Raw genomic sequence first — 9733 nt, forward strand, 5'->3', positions numbered from 1 at the left:
CCTGACTGGACCCATTTCCTCTCTTCCAGTGCCAAATGGCACCCTATACCCTACAGTATGTAGTGACTCATTTTGATCAGGGCCCATATGGTAGTAGTGCATTATATAGGGAAAAGGGTGCCATTTGGGATGTACTTGACATCCATGGTGATGGTGAAATAACCACAGAGGTGCAATTGAGTGCCCCTCCGAGGGAAGTTGTGAGCATGCGAACGTGCACTTTTACACCCCACATCTGTTCTGTTTCATGAGATTCTACATGCACATTAGATGGGAGTTGCTTTTTTCAATGTTCTCTAGCTCTGTTTTAAATGCGTATGTTCTTCTACATTTATAATCATACATATACTTGTTCTCACTAAAGCATGGCATCTTGTATTGTGTGTGTGTGTGTGTCTGTTACTATGTGACCAATAGAGTAAGCATATATTTTACAACTTGTTTTCACTTGCAATTAACTCGTAATTTCTTGTATAATCAATTGTCATTAATAGCGTTTACCAGCAGTGATAGCCTGGAGACAGTCATTGAGAATACAGCTCAATCCTCATTACGGTGAATGGTTATGGGTTTTTCTCTGAACCAGTAGACTGGACCCAGCCAGCCACTCCTTAAAGCACTCAGTAATAAAACATTACCGGGCTGTATAGTATAGTGGTTAATGGGCCATGGAAGAGGGGATAACTAGCTTACTGTAGAACAGTTCCTTTCTTCTCTTGGACTGTAGGTGGGCATTCATTTGTATTCTGGTTGTATTCTAGAGTTGCAAAATAAAGCACGTTTCTATTACTGTATGAATACTGACGAAAAACAAACTGGGTGTCAAACTAGCCTGATCAAGCAGAGCAATTGTGAGATCAGGCTGGTTTCAGAAGGCTAGGGTCAAAGTGGACACAGCCACAACTTTTGAGTCAACTCTTGCAGAGGTAACTTGATGAAATCGCCCAGCTGAGAATCCCTAAAACGTGGGAATTTAGCTGCTCCATTCTTGACAACCGATTTCGAATGCATGGCCTCTTTGTAAACCTTATGACAAAGCACTTCTACAGTCTCCGTTTTCTACTGCCAAGTGATATCCTTTGGTTAAAGAAAACAGCATTTGCCAAAGTTCGAACACCATCACATACAACGAAAGGTCTGCGGATAGCACTGTATCTGAGCACTTTATTCATTTGTCATGTACTGGGCCATTATCACCACCGCCAACTGATGTTGCAGAGACAGAGATCATGTTCTATTACAGAATATTCCATGTCTGATCACCTTATCATCTCAGACTTTTTGGGGGGTTAGTTGTCTCAGTTCTGTTGACACTTTTTTGTTGTTGTCTGGTGGGTTAAAAGCTGTGATGGGTTTAAACCTGAAAATACATCAACAGACTAGCAAGGAACAGCATTATGCAACAAATTGGAGGGGGAAGTCGATATGAAAAATAAAAAGGGATGTTTGCATGTCATGAGATGTGTCAGAAAAGGGAACATTTGACACGCATACCCAGCCTGGACTCATTGTCTAGATGTAACATAGTAAACGTAAATCCGGGAACTGAAATTAGTATGATATGTTACGTTTGGTATGGTTAGGCCTACATAAGACAGAAGGTTAGGGACTGTACATTATTTATAATGAGAGATACCTGAAAGAAACGGATCTCTGAAATTGAAACGGCTGGCCCTCCCCTATACCCAAAATACCCCAAGTGACCCTCCCCTATACCCAAAATAATAATTAAAACATAAAGTGGATAGCAGAGAGCATGCATACTGTTTACCCTCACTCCTAGGACAAACCAGAGCCTTAGATATGCTGTTTTAGAAACGGTTCGTTTTGTAAGCATTACACGGCAGAAGGTTGTGGATTCGCAGACCATTGCGGACACAGGTAGGGCTGAAAAGATCTCCATTATAAGAAAAGCTTATTTACGGTCCGATAAAGTTTATAAACGCATTACATGCATTTCTAAAAAATAATGTAATACCACAACAGAGCAACAACGAATGAGCGCATACTGCAGCACTGGAGACGTTTTCATTTCTATACAGGCTATTGTTAAAAAAAGGGAAAGGAAAGGGATGATACCTAGTTAGTTGTACAACTGAATGCCTTCAACTGAAATGTGTCTTCTGCATTTAACCCAACCCCTCTGAATCAGAGAAGAGGATAGTCTGAGTTTGGAACAGTGATAAAGTTGTCTATCAACTGTAAACATTGACCGCAATATAACCAGTTACAACCGAAGTATGTGATCATCAATGAATTTTAGAAAAAGCCATTTGGTTTTTAACACAGCAGCCACATATCATCCGGCAGGCCTATATGCTCTTATTTATTCTATTTAATTCCATGATATTGTTTTTACAAAATAGATTCGTGTTGACTGTGATTAGGGCATGGAATATAAAAGCATCTGCTAGGGTAAATGAACAAACTAGGCATACATAGCTCACCGCATGATCCTCAGACCAGGCTGGCCAAACTCACATTTCTAAAAGTAAATTCAAAGGCACTGTATCACGTTTCAGGTAAGACCCAGATGCAGACAACGTCGAAGTAACAGCGGTTTATTAATCCAACAGGGGCAGGCAAAAGACAGGTCAAGGGCAGGCAGGGGTCAGTAATCCAGATAGATGGGGCAAATGTACAGGACATTAGGCAGGCTCAGGGTAGGCAGAGGACAGTAATTCAGATAGGTGGGGCAAAGGTACAGGACATTAGGCAGGCTCAGGGTAGGCAGAGGACAGTAATTCAGATAGGTGGGGCAAAGGTACAGGAGGGCAGGCAGAAAAGGTCAACACTGGGAAACCTAGAAACCATCGCGAGCCAGGAACAGAGGGGAAACCACTGGTAGGCTTGACGAAACAAAACGAACTGGCAACAGACAAACAGAGAACACAGGTATAAATACACAGAGGATGATGGGGAAGATGGGCAACACCTGGAGGGGGGTGGAGACAAATCACAAAGACAGGTGAAACAGATCAGGGTGTGAGAAGAATGACTGTTTCATTAGGCTATTATTTAATTCTAAGTATTATTATTGTTTTTGTTAATTTTAATGTGAAATGTATAGGCATGTTGTTGAAGTGCTGTTGTTGATGTGTTGTTGAAATGCTGAATGCGCTTGCCATCCTGTAGCAAAGGATCCCCCAACTGGCGGCCCGTGGGCCGAATTTGGCCCGCGGGTGGTTTTATTTGCCCCCCCCAATTTTTTTAAAAATCTCATTATTGAACATTAAAGACTGTGTAAACACCAGGAAAAGAGCTCCAAGTGATTTTAATGCAATAATTCTTATTCCCACGCACAGAGAGACACATTATCATATATTTTTTAATTTAACCTTTATTTAACTAGATAAGTCAGTTAAGAACAAATTCTTATTCACAATGACTGCCTACGGAAAAGCAAAAGGACTCCTGCGTGGACGGGGGTTGGGATATAGGACAAAACATACATCACGACAAGAGAGACAACACAAAACTACATAAGGAGAGACCTAAGACAACAACAAAGCATGGCAGCAACACATGAAAACACAGAAGGTAGAAACACAACATGACAACAACATGGTAGCAACACAACATGGCAGCAGCACAACATGGTAGCAGCACAAAACATGATACGAACTTTATTGGGCGCAGACAAAAGCCCAAAGGGCAAGAAGATAGAGACAACAATACATCACGCGAAGCAGCCACAACTGTCAGTAAGAGTGTCCATGATTGAGTCTTTGAATGAAGAGATGGAGATAAAACGGTCCAGTTTGAGTGTTTTTTGCAGCTCATTCCAGTCACTTGCTGGAGGAGCGACCCAGGGATGCGTATACTTTGGGGACCTTTAACAGAATGTGACGGGAAGAACGGGTGATGTATGTGGAGGATGAGGGCTGCAGTAGGTATCTCAGATAGGGGGGATTGAGACCTAAGAGGGTTTACAAATGTAAGTAAGTTTTGAAATGATTATGTTTTAGTCAAAACATTATATCTGTTTGGGCTTCTTGCAGTCAACCAATTATTTGTAATTATAAACTGGGTGTTTCGAACCCTGAATGCTGATTGGCTGACAGCCGTGGTATATAAGACCATATCCCACGTGTATGACAAAATTATTTATTTATTTTTACTGTTCTAATTACGTTGGTAACCAGTTTATAATAGCAATAAGGCACCTCGGAGGTTTGTGGTATATGGCCAATATACCACGGCTAAGGGCTGTACCCAGGCACTCCGCGTTGCGTCGTGCGTAAGAACAGCCCTTAGCTGTGGTATATTGGCCATATAACACACCCCCTCAGGCCTTATGTTCCGGCCCCTCGACCATCTGATCAATAATAAATCGGGTCATGGCTGAATCTAGTTGATGATCCCTGCTGTAGCATGTCAAAAATGCTTCACAATTTACTTCTTAAAATGGCAGGCTGTAGCCTTGAAATAATATAGGCTAAATAATACATTTTTGTTCCTTCTTAGGCTACCTGACTGATTTAGAGTTAGTATGTTGTTTAATAGCCTGTTGAAATGTTGAATGTCAATTGATAGTGACAGAATCACACATTACTTCCCAAGCAAAGTACATTTTTTGTCTCCTCGGCTATATAAGGTTGTAGTGCAGCCTCAATGTCATATAGACAAACCAAATATATATATATATATATTTTTATCTTAAGCTATCAAGGGGTAGGCCTATGCTTTTAGCCATTTTCTTTAACAAAAGCCACACTACCCTTACATACCCCCTCAATTCAAGCCCTGGTTTTAACTTAACACACCATGCCTATCACTGACATGTAGATATTTAAGGAGTGCATGGTGACTGAAGGAATTGGCTGACAAAATCTAGGGATAGTAGACTATAATTTTGTCTGTCAAACAGGTAGGCCTACATCTTATTTCTTGAATAGGAAGAAATAGGCTCCATCACAACGCCCTCTTACTGTTAGTATCCTAAAGTAAAATTGAAATGAAGACTTTTTAAATGAATTAGCCTACTTTCAGCGCCCATGCGCTGTCCATCTCCGCAGCTGCCGCTTCATAGTAATGTATGTAAATTACATGAATATGCTTTTTCCGAGGTTAATAACTTTGATAAATAGCTTCATTATGGGCCACAAAACATATTGTTTTTATTATAATCAATTATAGCAATAGCAAGCTTACCTCTGGTCCTCCATCTCATCTTTGCATTCTCCCTCTCAAACTAAACAGAACATATAGGCCTTTTCCACACGCCTCCTGAAGTGCTACATACACAGCAGTCATTGGTTAGGCAGCACAAAAGGGTTTACATCAGCAAGAGCAGGGCAGGCCAGGGCTCATGACTGGGAATGCCTATCCACTGCAGTGTGTAATGCAGTGTAGTGTAATTTTATATACAGGTACACCATCCCAGCAGGTAAAAACTTGGGAAGGAAGTACATTCTCTCGGAAATATGTCTTTGCCCTGTGTTTCTCCGAGCATGCTCTTCGTATAGCTTAGGCCTACTGTATAGGCTATGGATCATTTGATTGAGACCACACTAGGCGCACTTGATATTGCTCGCCCAGAAGAGAATCAGGGATGAGGGGCATCATCGGGCACACGTCAAGATATAATAAGCAACTAATTCTCAAACCTTGAGCAATATGACATTTAAAATCGATAAAAAATGACATGACCCTCCTCTGGACTAAATTCAAAATACTAAACCCTCCTTCTGACTGAAATTGAAAAAGCATGACCCTCCCCCATTTTCCTCCCAGGGTAACAATTGTGTAAATTTCCACTGGTCCCTTACTTAAGGCAAAAACAAAAGGAGGGTGGTAGGTCGGGGTGGATGGGTGAGCATATAGCGCGAACATCTAGCAACCCCAAGGTTTGTGTTCGAATCTCTTTATGGACAACATGTCATGGACAACAATGTCATTGTATCCTGTAGCGTTAATATTTCCCTTCATTTGAACTAAGGGGCCTAGCCCGAAGCATGAAAAACAACCCCAGACCATTATTCCTCCTCCGCCAAACTTTACTGTTGGCACAATGCATTCGGGCAGGTAGTGTTTTCCTGGCATCCGCCAAACCTAGATTCGTCCATCGGAAGCGTGATTCCTCACTCCAGAGAACGCGTTTCCACTGCTCCAGAGTCCAATGATGGCGAGCTTTACACCACTCCAGCCGACGCTTGGCATTGCGCATGGTGATCTTAAGACTTGTGTGTGGCTGCTCGGCCATGGAAACCCATTTCATGAACTCCCGACGAGCAGATGTTGTGCTGACGTTGCTTCCAGAGGCAGTTTGGAATTTGGTAGTGAGTGTTGCAGTAGAGGACAGACTATTTTTACACACTTCAGCACTAGGTGGCCCCGTTCTGTGAGCTTGTGTGGCATACCACTTCATGGCTGACCCGTTGTTGCTCCTAGATGTTTCCACTTCACAATAACAGCACTTACAGTTGACCGGGGCAGCTCTAGCAGGGGAGAAATTTTACAAACTGACTTGTTGGAAAGGTGGCATCCTATGACAGTGCCATGTTGAAAGTCACTGAGCTTTTCAGTACGAGCCATTCTACTGTCAATGTTTGTCTATTGAGATTGCACGGCTGTGTGCTCGATTTTATACACCTGTCAGCAACTGGTGTGGCTGAAATAGCCAAATCCACTAATTTGAAGGGGTGTCCTCATACTTTTGTATATATAGTGTATCATACTAAATGGAGGGATAAATGTACGTTTCATATGTTCCCTCATGACAAAGTACTACTGAATTACTACACAAAACCTATGTGTGCAGTAGTGACTATGAAGAAAGTTGTAGGGTTTGTGTAGTGAATGTCTAGTTTATGCACTACTCAATATACACAAGTAGAGTTTTGTAGTGTTCTGTAGGAAAACAGTAGTGTAGAGGTTTTTACTACTTTATGTTGGTAATAAATACATAGTCAAAACTCTACAGCCAGACTACACCGGCTTTTGTAATCATCTGCCATCCTTCATCGTCCTGTCTTTCGTAGCCCTTGTGCTGACACTGCACCATCTGTAAGTTCAACTTTCCTTTATGTTTTATGGATACTTTCATGTCGTTGTTTAGCCGTTTGTATACAGTACCAGTCAAAAGTTTGGACACACCTACTCATTCCAGGATTTTTCTTTATTTTTACTATTTTCTACATTGTAGAATAATATTAAAGACATCAAAACTATGAAATAACACATATGGAATCATGTAGTAACCAAAAAAGTCTTAAACAAAATAAAACAATTTTTTTAGATTCTTCAAAGTAGCCACACTTTGCCTTTGACAGCTTCAAATCAAATCCGATTTTATTGGTCACACACGTGATTAGCAGATGTTATTGTGGGTGTAGCGAAATGCTTGTGCTTCTAGCTCCGACAGTGCAGTAATATCTAAAAAGTAATATCTAATAAATTACACAACATATACCCAATACACACAAATCTAAGTAGGAATGAATTAAGACTATATACATATGGACGAGTGATGTCAGAGCGGAACAGACTAAGATACAGTTGAATAGTTTCTAAGTGCTTCGACACCTGGATTGTGAAACATTTGGAGGAGACAAACATTATTTTCAAAATTCTTCAAGCTCTGTAATATTGGTTGTTGATCATTACTAGACAACCATTTTTAGGTCTTGCCATAGATTTTCAAAAGTCAAAACTAACTTGGCCAGTCAGAAACATTCACTGTCTTCTTGGTAAACAACTCCAGTGTAGCTTTGGCTTTCTGTTTTAGGTTTTGTCCTGCTGAAATGTGAATTAATCTCCCAGTGTCTGGTGGAAAAGCAGACTGAACCAGGTTTTCCTCTAGGATTTTCACTGTGCTTAGCTCCATTCTGTTTCTTTTTTATCTTGTAAAACTCCCCAGTCCTTAACGATTACAAGCATACCCATAACATGATGCAGCCACCACTATGCTTGAAAATATGGAGAGTGGTACTCAGTAATGTGTTGCATTGGATTTGCCCTAAACATAACACTTTGTATTCAGGACAAAAAGTTAATTGCTTTGCCAACATTTTTGCAGTATTACTTTAGTGCCTTGTCGCAAACAGGATGTTTGTTTTGGAAGATTCATATTCTGTACATGCTTCCTTTTCACTCTGTCAATTAGGTTAGTATTGTGGAGTAACTACAGTACAATGTTGTTGATCCATCCTCAGTTTTCTCATACCACAGCCATTAAACTCTGTTTTAAAGTCATCAGTGTCCTCATGGTTAAATACCTAAACGGTTTCCTTCCTCTCCAGCAACTGCGTTAGGAAGGATGCCTGTATCTTTGTAGTGACTGGGTGTATTGATACACCATCCAAAGTGTAATTAATAACTTCACCATGTTCAAAGGGATATTCAATGGCTTTTATTTTTTTTCCCCCCATCTACCAATAGGTGCCCTTCTTTGTGAGGCATGGAAAACCTCCCTGGTCTTTGTGGTTGAATCTGTTTGAAATTCACTGCTCGACTGAGGGACCTTACAGATAATTGTATGTCTGGGGTACAGAGATGAGGTAGTCATTCAAAAATCATGTTAAACACTATTATTGCACACAGAGTCCATGCAACTTATGTGACGAAGTTAAACACATGTTCACTTCTGAACTTATTTAGGCTTCCCATAATACTTATTGACTCAAGACATTTCAGCTTTTCATTTTGAATTAATTTGCCAAAATGTCTAAACATAATTCCACTTTTACATTATGAGGTAGTGTATAGGCCAGTGACAGAAAAAGGCTGTAACATAACATTTGGAAAAAGTCAAGGGGTGTAAAGTATCAGTTGTGCAGAGGTGAGGACGGAGTCAGGCGCAGGACACAGAACTGAGTAAAATAATGTACTTTACTCTGAAAAATAATCAGCCAATAAATCCACGCAGGGATAAACCCTAACACAAAAGACTAACACAAAAACCAGGAAACAATCACACACAGAACACAATGAGAACCAGAGGGTTAAATAGGGAAATAATAATAACGTAATGGGAACCAGGTGTGAACAATCAAGACATAACAAATGGAAAAAGAAACGTGGATCGGTGGCAGCTAGAAAGCCGGCGACGACGACCGCCGCCCGAACAAAGAGAGGCACCAACTTCGACGGAAGTCGTGACAAGGGGTGGGAATACTTTCTGAAGGGACTGTATGTGTGCTAGTTTGCAAATGTACAGTAGTATGTTCATTTTGGTATACTTACCTCTTTTGACCCGTTGCCAAGGAGGCCCTCAACATAAGACTGGAGGACATTGTTGGTAAGATTAACATTTTATCAAATGTTTTTCTGTGTTTTATGTGACCTCTGTTAGCAGATGATTGATAATGGATTATAATTGGTTGTCTCTTGTGCTTGTTTTTATTTTCTAAAAGGTTACGTGGTGGAGAAATGTGGCTGCAACACAAAAAAGGATCTGAAGATGTCACGGATTTCGTTCGTCAGACGATATAGCGAAATCATCATCGGAAAAGGAGGACCAATATGCAGCAGGATTGACAATGCTCATCTTGAAGTGTATTAACTCAAAAGTGAACACAAAATAATAAACAGCGTACTCACGATCTACTAGACAGTCCTGTTAGGCTCACACGCTAAACAAGAAACAATCTCCCACCAATGACAAACACACCCTAATATATGGGACTCTCAATCAAAGGCAAAGAGAAAACACCTGCCTTCAATTGAGAGTCCCAACCCCAATTAATCAACCATAGAAACACACTCACTAGACTCCACATAGAAATACAAA

Source organism: Salmo salar, chromosome ssa29 (assembly GCF_905237065.1).
Source record: "Salmo salar chromosome ssa29, Ssal_v3.1, whole genome shotgun sequence".
NCBI lineage: Eukaryota > Metazoa > Chordata > Actinopteri > Salmoniformes > Salmonidae > Salmo > Salmo salar.